Genomic DNA, 13,696 nt, shown 5'->3' on the forward strand with positions numbered 1-13,696 from the left:
CCTGGGTCCCACAACGTTTGCAACACACTCACATGAGACAAGCCTGAAGTAGCATGTGTCTATTTACAGCCACTCGACACCACGCAGAAGGTTCAGTTTCTGTGAAATGTCAACAGGCGTCTCACTACGACGGCAAGAAAGCTCAATGTGGACGTTGTAACACACACGTGTTGTGTCTGACTTTTCATCACCAACAACATTTGCCACTGAAGGGAAATTCATAATGAGCTAAAGGACAAAACAAAGATCGTCTTGTGGTGCAAATCCTCTCTCCTTTTAACTCTTCCGTACAGTCAATGCTTCTCAACTGAGGATACGACACATTCCCAGTTTATTTTCGTATCTGGCATCACCTATCACTTTTTACCACTTGCATTAACTTCCCAAATAGCCTGTCAAGAACCTAATTAGGAAATGTTCTCCTCTCCTCTGTCTGGTCCCACAAACAAACAAAAATGGACATATTTAGTAGCAATGCCTCAATAGTCTGGCAACTTCAAAAATGTGTAAGTTGAAGGTACAAAGACAGTTTATTTTTCTCTTTTGGAGAGCGCATGCACAAGCAGGGGGCCAGGGGCCGAGGAAGAGACAGAAACTGTCAGGCAGGGTCTATGACCAGCATGGAGCCCGACACGGGGCTCGATCTCATGACCTCAAGATCATGACCTGAGCCAAAACCCTGAGTTGGACGCATCACAGACTGAGCCAACCAGGTGTCCCAAAGGCACAAAGACTTTTTTTTAAAACAACAGACCAGGATCCCTGGGTGGCACAGCGGTTTAGCGCCTGCCTTTGGTCCAGGGCGCGATCCTGGAGACCCGGGATCGAATCCCACGTCGGGCTCCCGGTGCATGGAGCCTGCTTCTCCCTCTGCCTGTGTCTCTGCCTCTCTCTCTCTCTCTCTCTCTCTCTCTCTCTGTGTGACTACCATAAATAAATTAAATTTAAAAAAAAAAAAAACAGACCATAAGTAGTTTTTGTGGATTAAGTTTTTAAATTTTTAATTGAAAATACTAAATGGGTACGACCACGTAAAAACTTTCTACAAAGATTGTAAAGAACATGACAAAAAGTGGCAAAAACTTTTTCTCCCAATGAGACTATAAATTGGCTTCCAGATAATACTTAGATTTTTCCATATGGAGGTTATCTTATGAATGAAAAAGTAATTAATTTTTATACCCTAAAGTTAACAATAATGAAGTAGCATTAAGATAATAAAGAATAAAAACACTCCACTACAGAAAATCTCATACTACAGAAAATCTCATACAACACTCAGCAACTGAAATCTCACCATCTTCTCGCTCAAGGGCCTTGAATTCAAGACTGCACTGTGCAGAGGATGATCATTTTCCTCATGCAGTAAAATTGCTGGGCAGAAAGTACCGGAATACTATCTATCTGTAGTATGTGCCACATTCTTTTTCAGTGCACATTTAGGGTTTACTAAGGTAGAAACTTTGTGTAGCTTACGTGACCGTCATTACGCAATTCAGTCCTTGCACCTTAGTCTGACCACCAGGACCATCATGTCCACGCTGCCCATCATATCCCTACGCATCTATAGATCTTCTCACGTGGAAAAGTCATGTGAGAGGATAAGGGGGACAAAGGACGGAGAGGAGGAGGAGGAGGAGGAGGAGGAAGAGGAGGAGGGGGAGAGGAGGGAGGGTCACCTACAAGATACGGTATGGGGAGCTCAGTCCTGCAGGACAGTAGCGTTCTCCAGATCCAGGAGGGTGGAAAGAGCCAACAGGATGCAGGACAATGGAAAGCAAGATGCACGTGTGATCTTCGGGCAACTCCAGCTTCTCCCCCCTTCGCTGATGAGTCAAGTACAGATGAGGAAGTTTAGTGAAACGAGGTGCTGTGCTTTGAGGGCTTGTGTCCCCCCAGATTCCTAGGCTGAAATCCTAGGTATTAGGAGGTGGGGCCTCTGGAAGACGCTTAAGTCCTGAGGGGTGAGCCCTCACGAATGAGATCAGGGCTCTTGTGAAAAAGACTCCGTGGATCCCCCTAGCCCCTTGCACCTACAGAAACACGGGAAGAAAGCACGGTGGACGAGCCAGAAGTAGCTCCTTGCCAGCCACGCACTGACTCTGCCAGAACTACGACCTCGGGGCATCCCAGGCTCTGCAACATCGAGAAACACGTTTCTGCTGTTTACGGGTTGCCCCTGCGTGTTCTGTTCTAGTCTAGCAGCCTGAATGGACTACGGCAACGCTATCAGCCAGCAGGGAACCCAAGCAGGTCCCCGTGTGACCCAAGCACCACAGCACTTAGGAGAAGAGAGGAAACACCGTGGATCAGAGAAAGGAGCCGAGAGCCAAGGACTCTACCCCGTCAGGACAGCGTGGGGAGCCAAGGAGTTGACCACACCCGCGACACGGCAGGGAGCAGAAGCAAACAAACTCATTTCTCACACAGAACTTGACGGAGAACCTACGGTCAGGGCGCATTCGCTCTCGCTTCCACCTCCAACCTGCTGCATCTACAATAATCACCTGCCACGTCCTGTTTCAACAGTACAACCTTCAGGGACGGCTCCCCGACGCTGGCCCAAGCGTATGGATTTTGAAGAGGTGGAGGAAAAAACAAAAAAACAAAAAGAGAAGCCAGCGTACCAATTCCTCTGTTCTAAGGACTCTGCCCCATTTGCATCCGTGGGAAGAACCAAGGTCGTGGAGCCAAGGCCTCCGAGCGTGGGAGGAGGAGGGCCAGGCAGGGAGGAAGGCAGCCGAGGGGGCCGGGGGGGAAGGGCAGCCCGACGGAGGTGGGGCCGGCGGGCCGTGTCCCCTCGGCTCCCCAGCTCGTGCAAGCCATCTACTGTCTCCATGAGGCGAGGACCCAAGGGCGACCAAGTTCACGCCGCCCCCAGCCCTGCCAGTCTTCAACACCAAGGCTACCGGGCACAGAAAGAGGAGGAGAAGCTGGTCCCACTTGTTCTTCCCAACATGCAGGGCGCAGAGGTGAAGTCTCCACGGCGCGCGGGCTCTGGAAGGACCCTTCATCGTGCATCTACAGCGCTCACGCTCGAACGCCGACCCCGGCTCCGCTAGAGGTGCGTGCGGTTTCATGAGGGAAGTACAGCACAGGGGGGTTTCCCTCCCATCCTGGCCTATGTGACATAGACGTTTTCAGAACAGAAAAAAAAAAAAAAAAAAAACTAGTCGAGCTAAAAACCCGGCAGCATACGAAGGATAAAATATAGTCCAAGGTGACGGAAAAAAAATATCACAAAGGTAGAAAATCATCGCTTACCGTTTTATCAAAAAATCATGTAAAGATTAAAGGCCATCAGGGAAAGAAAGATTCTCTCCGCAAATATTTGTTGTGATTTAAAAGATAAAAACGTAAAAATAAAATAAATAAAACAAGTAAAAAATAAATAAAAAGTGAAAACCTGTACCTCCCGTCTCGGGACAAAAAGGAGCTCTTGCACCCGACAACTACGACCACCAAGATGCTGCCCAGACGTCAGGCTGGCACCCGCACTCAGTCCCCTACCTTAGCAGAGGGCCGCTCCGACGGCACGTGGTCAGCGGGGGCGGCTGGAGGGAGTCGAGGCGAATCCGAGTGTGGCTCCGAGGGCGTCCCGCCCAGCGAGCCAGTGTCAGCCGCTCGGGAGATAATAAATGCGCGCCGCCAGGAGGACACCAAGTCACCGAAGAATCGGGAGTGCGTCCCCTGCTGAACGTGATTCAGGCAGACGCGCCAACACCTGGGGACGCAGGTGGGGACGCGGACACGCAGCATCAATGCTATCAAACCGCACACGCCTAAACGGACCCGGACACGGAGAGAGCGTAAGGCATGGGACAAGCGTGTGTCCCCATCGCACGAGGAACCTTCCGGATCCTCTACCTCACCCCCTGTAAACCGTGTGCCTCGGTCCACACGCTACACAGTGGAGCACGTGTGACTCTGGCCCGACGGCTGGACCGTCCTGCGACTCGCGGGCCTGAAACACGCGGCAGGGACGCCCGGTCTGACTAGTCAGCGGCGCCTCCGGAGGACACGCTCTGTCAAGCCATCGGCGCTTCGGGGCCCATGGGCAAGGCACCCTTTGCACTGCCCTCCGTGCCACGCGCCGTGACGGCCCAGCCTGCCCCAGCTCCTCCCGGTCGGGAGATGCTCACGGGACGTCAACCTCACGGGCGCGATGTTCTCACGTCGAGGGCGCCGCCAGCCGCCCGGGTCGGCTTGGGCCTGTGTGGGAGGCTCGAGGGCCGTCGAGGAGCCGCCCTAGTCCTTGGCACCGCGTGTCCGTGTCTCCCGCAGGCCCGCGCATCCCCTGCCCACCACCCGGACTCCGGGGTCCAGGGACCCCGCCGTTCTCGCCCTTCTCTTGCCAGGACTTAAGACAGATCCCGATCAGCGCTTCAGTAAGTGCTTATCGGGTGAGCTACTCAATTCCAAACCGATTACGTGGCGTCTAAATGTTCAGCAGCACGAGGCCTCGGGGTCCTGCTCCCGGCGAGCTTCCCATTAGGCGGCAGCCACACGGTCACACGGATTAAGTGCTGAACTGGGCAAAACACATGGCAGGTACTTCTGGGAAAGCGACGCTCCAGGTAGTAAGAGCCGTGCACGTTTCGCGCCGTGCTTAGCAATTAAAAATCATTAATTGGTTTAATCGTCAATGATCCTGGGAGGTAGGTGCCTCGTCACCGTTTTACAGATGAAGAAAACGCAGTGGGGAGGAGTCACGAGGATAAAGGGCGTGAAACCCGCGTCTCCACCACGGAAACGAAGCACCGTTGTCTCTGCCTGCCTTTCCCCCTTGAGCTTTCAACTCTGTTTTCCCTGTGACGAGGCCTTCGCACGTCCTGCGAGTCAGATTCCAACCATTCCGGGGACAGGAGCCTTTCGGGCTGTGGGCAAAGCCTCTGAATCCCTTCCCAGGGTCGTGTTTTGAGACACAGATTCATAAGATTATGAAGGAAAGCAGTTTTGCTGAAAGAATTACAAAAATATTTTTACAAACAAATGTGTGGGGACGCCTGGGTGGGTCAGAGGCTGGGTGTCTGCCCCTGGCTTAGGGCGTAACCCCAGGGTCCCGGGATCGAGTCCCGCCTTGGGCTCCCTGCGTGGAGCCTGCTTCTCCCTCTGCCTGTGTCTCTGCCTCTATGTCTCTTGAATAAATAGAGAAAATCTTAAAAAAAAAAAAAACAAAAAAACCAAATGTGTGCTGTAGGGATTCACGTGCACCTGGCGACTCATTAACACGAGGTCTGGCGTGTCTGCGCAGCTCACGAACCCGCGCGGCATTTCGAGTGCGCTGCAGTCAACTATGTGCCACGAAGCCGCGTGTGTTCTCGAGGCCCTGAGTCCTACTCCCGGAGCCAAGCGCGGGGCTTAGGCAACCAGAGCTGGAGTCAGGAGCAAAAGCGAAGCAAAGCCGCGCCGGGCTGGGTGACCAGCGCTCCTGCGCCCTGCGGCCGCCTTCGCCGCGGAGGCAGATGCCACGTTTGGGCCGGAGGCCGGTGAACGGAAGGCCTGACGCTCGCCTGAGCTCACGGGGCCGAGCGCCCAGACTCACCGCAGCTCCTCGGCCTGTGCGCTCCAGGGGCCTCCCGCCGGGACGGCTGCGCTCGCGGGGCAGCGCCCGTACCCCGGCCCGAGCGCACAGCGGGCGGCACCTCGCGGTGCTGGTGACAGCCGACGCGCGCACAGCGACTCTGTCCCGGCCTCCGGCGCACGGCAGGCCCTCGTGAGCGGCCGGCAGGGCGTCCAGGCCGCTGTCCTCCGCCGGAGAATGAAGCTGCTTTGAAGGCAGGTGAGCCGCTGAGACGAAGCTCCCCTCGCCCACCCCACAGGCGGCCGCGCGGCGCACCTCGGCCTCGGCCTCGAGCGCCCGACGGTGGGGGCCGTGGCGCCGCGGGCTCTGCGGGCGACGGGCCGGGCGGCCGAGGTGGCACGGGAAGGCGGGGGAGGGCTGCGGCCAGCGCTCCCCGGTGTCACGCCCTGTGCGGGGCAAGGGCTCCGCCATCCGCTTCTCGGGACACCGGCGAGGACGGGCGTGGCCCCGGGACGGGGGATGCCTGAGCCCCGGGGCACCGGCGACGGGACGGCCGCCTCCCACCAGCAGCCCGATGGCGCAAGGCTGGCCTGGCAGCGGGGAGCGCGCCGACCTCGGGGCACCCTCACGTGGCCCGTGCACCACCGGCCTCGGGGAACCGGTCACCCAAGCACGTCCAGGGGTCACCCACGCCCGGGAGGGCCACGGACCCGTACCGCGGGGCTGCCGCCCAACACCCAGCCGCCAGCACGGCCCTGAGGAGCCAAGGACTCGGGCTCGCGGGCCCATCACCCCGGAGACGACCCTGCCACGCGGGAGCCCGAGCCCGGGACAGGCCCACCGGTGCCGCTGGCAGGGGACCCCGGGCGCCCGGGCCGAGGGGCTGAGGCGGCGCTGACCCGGCCCCGGGAGCCCCGAGGGAGGCCGCGGCCGTGGGACACGGCCCAGCCCGCCCCGCCCAAGGCCGTCGGGGGCAGGAGGAGAGGAGAGCGCAGACGCAGGGCGCACCCCCGCCTCGGCCGCCGCGTGGGGGTCCGGAAAACCCACCAGGTCCTTCCCAGATCAGGTGAAGAGGAGGAAAACACTCCAGGTGACTCCCTCAGCTGCCGGCCAGCAAGAAAGTCCGGAGCCTCCCTCACCCCAAAGGGACGCCGTCAGGCAGGAGGCCAACCCCGCAAACACAGCGACGGGCAGCGCCGCCTCTGCCCCAAACAGCAACGGGAGCCCCGGCCGCGACCACACGTCTGCTACACTCCTGCAGACGCCCACCTGCAAGTGCCAGCCTTCCGACCCAAGAAAACGTGATGTGAAATGAGACCACAGACACCGAAAATGACAGACCCGATGTGATCTGCAGAGCTCGATGCAAATTCAAAACCTCGGCCCGCATTCCCGGCTACGATTTCATCTCCGGGTGTGCTGACCTCGTTTCAGACCCTCCCGCCCCAGGCTGCCGGTCTTGGCTTACTCAGCAATCACCAATGCACTGTGAAAAACTAGGCCCTTTCCAGGGCGGTATTTCAAACCTTGAAAAATTTTGATGGGTCAAACATCCCTCGGAATAGGAAAAGTAAATCTTTCTATCCCAAAGTAAAAGGATAAAGAAATTTTCATCAAAATATGTGAATGTGGACCTCTCAGCCTCTCTCCGTGGAGTTGGCACACGCAAGAGAAAGTAACACTCGGGTTGTGCATGTCAATTCTAAAAAAGAGTAATTAAAAGTCCATGAAAAGGTTCTCAGATTTGAAAAATCAAATATTAAGCGACTGCTTTTCTTTGATTATGAGTAACTGAATTTTATCACTGAGGTCAACACAAGGTCGAATTTTATCACTGAGGTCAACACAATCAAGGCCAGAGGCTCATCTCTAACCACCAAATATATCCCCATCGTTCCGCGGGTCTTTATCTCCAGGGCTCTCGTTCCAGGCCTGATGTCACTGTCACCCCTGCCTGGACCATCACAGTAGGTCGACCCTTGAGGTGAACCCTCTAGAAGGAAGCTCTGCACCCAGCGTGGGGCTTGAACTCACAACCCCGAGATTACGGGTCACGTGCTCTGCTGCTGACTGAGCCGGCCGGACGCCCCTGCACTTAATTTTTAAGCACATACTTTGATTTGGGGTAAAATATCCAGGAAAGCAAAAGGTAAAAGGAAGGATGCAGCACTGACTGCCGGTCCCAGGAAGCTGGAACAGATCCCTCCCTAATTCCCGTGGGAGAAGAGGCTGAATGAAGCTCCCTGGGGTCCGACACAGTTTTAATAGGTGTGTATAAACATCCAAAACCGCAGCCCAGAAATTCCTCCTATTACTACAGCATCAAGCCATGCTCCTTTGTTCCTTCCATCTTGGGTGAGACGCGAGACCATACAGGACAAAGGAAGGAGGAGTCGCAAGACACGAACTACCGTTCAGAGACTCGTGCAATTACAAGGAGTCTGAGATTCTCTCCCGCCTCCAGCGGATGAAGCAGCAGGTCCACAGCTAGGACAGGACTTGCACCAACCATCGGCTCTCTACTCACAGGGCCACCAACGCAAGACGGGTGGGCGCTGGAAGGTGGAGGCGAGTGGAAGCGCCAGGGGGAAGCGCCGCCACCCATGGTTTCTGAACCAGAGAATTCAAAGCACACAGAACGGGGTGCAGCCCCTATCTGGGGTGTGAACATGTCTTTCAATCCACCAGACCAGGAAGTGGAGGAACCACCGCACAGAAAAGGGTTAGTAGTCGTCTTGGTGTATAAAGAACACGTATAAATCAGTATATATATATTTTTTAGGATCTTTGAGAGCGTGCGCACGTGAGCGTGCATGAGATGGAGCCGGGGAGGGAAGGAATCCCAAGTAGACTCCTTGCTGAGCAAGAGGCCGCGTGCAGAGGAGGAACCCGTGACCTGATGCTTAACCACCTGAGCCACCCAGGTAGGCCTATAAACCATAGTTTCAAGGAACTTTCAGATGGAGACATGGGCAAAGCATATGAACAGGTAACTCACAAAGAACCAGGAATGACCAGTACGGAGTGTTAAGCTTCCCTACAACTAGAAGCCAGTGACCCTAAGAGTTGGCATTTATTTTACATTAACACCAGTGTGGAGGGAAAAAATGGCACTCTCCGAGTTTTAGTACCATAAACATTAGTGCCTTTGCTGAGGGCGGTTTAGTGACCCGTATAAAGAGTAAACAGTAAAAAAAAAAAGAAAAAGAAAAAAAGAAAAAAAAAAAAAGTAAATAGTGCTCATTTCAGGTCAGCTGGTAATGCACATGCAGAAGTAAAGGAGCATGAATGACCATGTCAGCATTTTTGTAGCTAAAAATGGAAAAGTTTAAATGTCTAACAAGAAGGAAATTAAACAGAATTAGAGTCGGTTTTTTTTTTTTTTAAATTAATAGTCTATCGTGCAGCTATTCAAAGCCATGATTATGGAGGACATTTGCTGTTACAGAATGTTCATGACACAGTATTTTTAAAAATTCAAATAATTTCAATTTCACATGTGCTAAAGAGCAATACTAAACTGTTAAAAGGAGTTACAGGTTGTGGAATCAAAGGTGATATTTGTTTTCCTCTTTTTAAAATATTGTATTTTCTCTAACAGTTTTAGGATAGCAAATTTCCTTCGTTATTTAATTCCCTAACAATATTCTACTTAAAAGTGTTCTTTAATAAAGTAGAAATTTCCTGAGTCCCAGAATTCAAAAATGTTTTTTTTAAATTACAGTATGCAATGAAAGGGTCAAAATTAGAGTTCAATGTATTTTGAGATGAAATTTTTCAATTTATATGAAATTTGAGAAACACTGAAAAAAGCTCAGTTTAGTGAAATAATTCTTATTATGCCTTTTAAAAAAAAGAACTTTATTTATTTATCCATGAGACACAGAGAGAGAGAGGCAGAGACACAGGCAGAGGGAAGAGGAGGCTCCCTGCGGGGACCCCGATGCGGGACTCGATCCCAGGACCCCGGGGTCACGCCCTGGGCCGAAGGCAGAGGCTCAATCGCTGAGCCACCCAGGCGTCCCTCATTCTGTCTTATTAACAAGTAGAAAATCTGAAAAGCAAATGGTGGTGGTGATGGTGGAGAGAGACTAATGTCAATACATTTTTGGCAATTTCTTAAACACCAAACACCCCTGCAGCCCTCATCCATCTGTCAAAACCAGAAGAGAACATAAACAATTGAAATAAGAAAATCACACCTTCTCTGAAAAGCTGTGAACAAAGCCAACCCACCAAAACAAAACAAAAGCCAGAAAAAAGAAAAAACTCCAACTTTTTTTTTGCATGCTAACAGAACTTGAATGTTTGTTATGCTGAAAAGCAACTAGTAAACATCTGCATATTCTTTTGGAAATCTGAGAAAGGACATTTACTTTCCCAGGTATCTGTTATGAATCACACTGTCTTTGTTTACATTTTTAAAAGTCCACTTCATTTCTGTGAAACAAGCAGATACCCGAGGGGAAGAACACGTTGGAAAGTATCACGTTGCAATAAGACCGATGTTTCCCCCATTCCCAGAATCAGCTGAAGTTGCCTCAACTAAAACGTGTGTGTGATGCATCTAGAGAGCCAGGAAAAAGCCAAATACTTGTAGAATTCATGCCCACTTCATGTCTTCCTCCAGATAGGAAGTTACTTATGGGGTTGTTAACACACACACACACACACACATTTTTTTCCTGGAGGAAAAAATTTTCAATACAAATAAAGTACAGCAGAATCTAACAACCACTTAGCAGCCGTAACACCGTCAGGGTTCCAGGTGCTGACTTTTACTGGGTAGCTACCTATGTTACCTACCACTTCCTTCCCTATTCGGGTCCCTCTGTACCATGGTGGCTGCCTTCTTAGGCGGTTTAGACTTCGGGTCCACCTTTTTTCTGATTATGCTGGACTTTATGGGGACGAAGATTGGTAAAATTTCACCAAAAACAGACTTCTTATTCTTAGTACGTTACAGGCCGACATTAAAGCCAAATTTATGATATCTTAAAAAAATGCATGCGATAAAGATTACGTTGTCAAATAAAAACTGTTACCGTCACAATACACACATCATACTGAATAGTGCTCACTAAGTACTTATTAAAACAAAGGCACGTGAACGCACCCCGGACAGGGCATCACATACTACCAGAATCCAATCCTGTCCTGATCTGGTTGAAAGAAATTACCTTTTAGGGTAGCGAATGTACCTTGAAGAGATGTTTTAAGTCAAATAACGTAGAGGAAAAGTGTATTTTAAGTCCTATAATGGAGGGGGATCCCCAGGTGGCTCAGCGGTTGGGTGCTTGCCTTTGGCCCAGGCTGTGACCTTGGGGTCCTGGGATCGAGTCCCACATCAGGCTCGTGGCATGGAGCCTGCTTCTCCCTCTGCCTGTGTCTCTGCCTCTCTCTGTGTTTCTCATGAATGAATAAATAAAAAAAAAATTTTAAAGTCCTATAATGGAGATCCCAAGTGATAAAGTGACATAAAACAAATATCTGAAGTTAAACCCATTAAGAACACCCAGGTAACTCTTAATTGTCTTTAGAAAATAGACATACAATCGAGCTGGAAAAGACGTCATAAAATCATTAAAATAGCATTTATGATATTAGCTAAATGCTAAAAAAGCTAAAAAAAATCTTAAAAAGCTAAAAAAAATCAGTAGCCTACAGACTTTGGGAGAACTTGTGTTCCTAGAGCACGAAGATACACTGTTTTATTGGTAATACACACTTACTAGGTTTCTTTGTGGCCATTTCTAACGGTAATGACAGACACCACAGCTAAAAGCTACAAAACTTAATGCATGAGAATGCTGCCACTGATAAGATGATTAACAGTTGAAAACAGTCGTATTTAGCTACCAGCAAAATATCCAACAAAGGACGTAAGAAGATAGACCACAGGACCACAGATTCTAAACCAGCAAGAACACAGAAGCTCAACCGTGCTGGGAATCCCTGAAGAAGCAAACCATGAATGAGAACAGTTACAGCAAAACAGATCCCATACTTTCAGAAAAATACTTTTAGAAAAAAGATGTGTGTGGGGGGGAGAGGAATGAACAAAATACACCATTTCTACATAGAGAAACGAGCGCTTCGATCCTCATTCACTTAGCCAGTATTTGCTGAACGCATGTTTTGCTACGCGGTGGGGCACGCAGTAGCTCCTTCGGGGAAACCTTTTCCAGTAATTATAACATCTAGTTCCACATGTTTTGCAAAACAGGGTGATTTGAAGTCACCGAGACTAAAAGTTCAAAATTCGGATGCTCCATCCTCAGGAATTCTGACTCAGGCTTGAGTGGAACCCAAGAATCTACTTTTCAAAAAGCTTTAGCGGAAAGAGATTTTTTTCAGCTCTGCTATTAATCAGCCGTGTAGATTCTAATTCTTATTTTAGGAATGAAATTGAGGAGTCTGTTTAAAAGGCTGATTCTACGGAATGAAAATATTTTTCGGCGTGCTCCGGGCACACCACCTGACACTGGTGCGTTCAAGAAGGCAGCCGTGAAACCACTTTATCAGGATGAGTCTGAAAAAATCTAGATTCAAATTTAATTCAGACGCTTACCAAATACATAGCACCAGGCGAGTCATTCCACACCTGTGAGCATTAGTTCCTGCCTCTGCAAGTTGGGGGTAAAATCTGAACTCTCTACCAGAGACGCTGGAAGAAAAAACTCAGGTATTTACTAAGCCATAAAACACACCACGTAAAGTCAAGACGGACCACCTGCGCTGCACGGTCATCGCAAAGCATAGAAAACTATGATCCATAAATGGAAAAGACTCGGGAGGAAAAAAAAAATGGAGAAGCAAATGTTTCCCCCCACATCCATCCACAAAATGTCCTTATTCAAGAGCTCAAGCACCAACCGAGGGCAGTGACTCCCAAATGTAAATCAGGAGCGTGGTCTCCACGAACACGTTACTAACGGTCACCGACCGTAACACGGTGCCGGGGGCTGCGCAGCGACAGGGTGGACACAGTCGCTGGGAAGACTGGAAAACCCTCGGCCGGCAGCCCGCCCGCCGCTCCACTTCTCACCACTCTCCCTAGTCCTCCCAGCAAACCATCATCTCATCGCTTGGCCACCTACGGGGCGGACACAGTCTGAGTCCTGGTGACGCAGATCCTGAAATGCTCAGTCACCGTCCAGGGCAGAGCTCCAGGACCTGTCCTCGCCAGCCCGCCCTGCCCTGCCGCTGCACCGGGATCACCTCCCGGACGCAACACCACCCAACCCGTCTCCAGGTTCGGCCTCCCCTGCTCCTTCTAATGACCTACACGCATTATGTTCCAGACCAGAGAGCCTCAGTTTATCCACCTTTCCCCGTCCGGCACGCAGAGGAGGACGCGATCCCCACGTGCGATGCCAAGGGGACGCTCGTTACGGTCACAGCGTTTTCACCCCGGCACGGCTTACGTGTGCCTTCTGTGAAAGCGTGGCCGTGTCACGTTGGGTTTTACGTTTTACGTGTGGTTTTAGAGGAAGCACGAGCACACGCGGACGAGGAGGATGGGGAGAGGGAGAGAGTCTTAAAGCAGGCTCCATGCCCAGCGCGGAGCTTGATCTCAGGACCTGGAGATCACGAGCTGAGCCAAACATCCAGAGTCCAACGTTTAACGGACTGAGTCGCCCCACGTTGTGGGTTTTAATATGCTTATTATTTTAGAATATACTTATTTTGGATAATTTTAGGCTCACACACAAATGGAAGACAGAGTACTGCAAGCCCCCACACATTCCCCTTACACGGTTTCAATTCCCTAATGTGAGTGTGCCCAGGGGCCGCGGTACATCCACCCGAACCAAAAATGGGCTATTTTTAAAATGACATCTTTCGGGCAGCCCTGGTGGCACAGCGGTTTGGCATCACCTGCAGCCTGGGGTGTGATCTTGGAGACCTGAGATCGAGTCCCGCTTCGGGCTCCCTGCATGGAGCCTGCTTCTCCCTCTGCCTCTCTCTCTCTCTCTCTCTCTTTCTATGAATAAATAAATAAAATCTTTAAAAAAATAAAATAAATAAAATGACATCTTTTTACACAAATTACTTTCCTGAACCACATTTCCTTCACCCTGAACACAGGTTTCTGGCCCCTCTTACATTATCTGACACTAGCACAGGCCCTTGTATTTCATCTGGTAAGATCCGGGGCAAGAATTCACC

General features: G+C 51.0%; 1 protein-coding gene across 25 annotated transcripts in view; it reads right to left on the minus strand.

Annotated features, from left to right (window-relative positions):
* The window catches only part of CADPS2 (calcium dependent secretion activator 2), a 452,803-nt gene that overhangs the window by 342,324 nt on the left and 96,783 nt on the right, over positions 1–13,696 (minus strand). The window lies entirely within an intron of this gene.

Source organism: Canis lupus, chromosome 14, assembly GCF_011100685.1.
Source record: "Canis lupus familiaris isolate Mischka breed German Shepherd chromosome 14, alternate assembly UU_Cfam_GSD_1.0, whole genome shotgun sequence".
Lineage (NCBI taxonomy): Eukaryota > Metazoa > Chordata > Mammalia > Carnivora > Canidae > Canis > Canis lupus.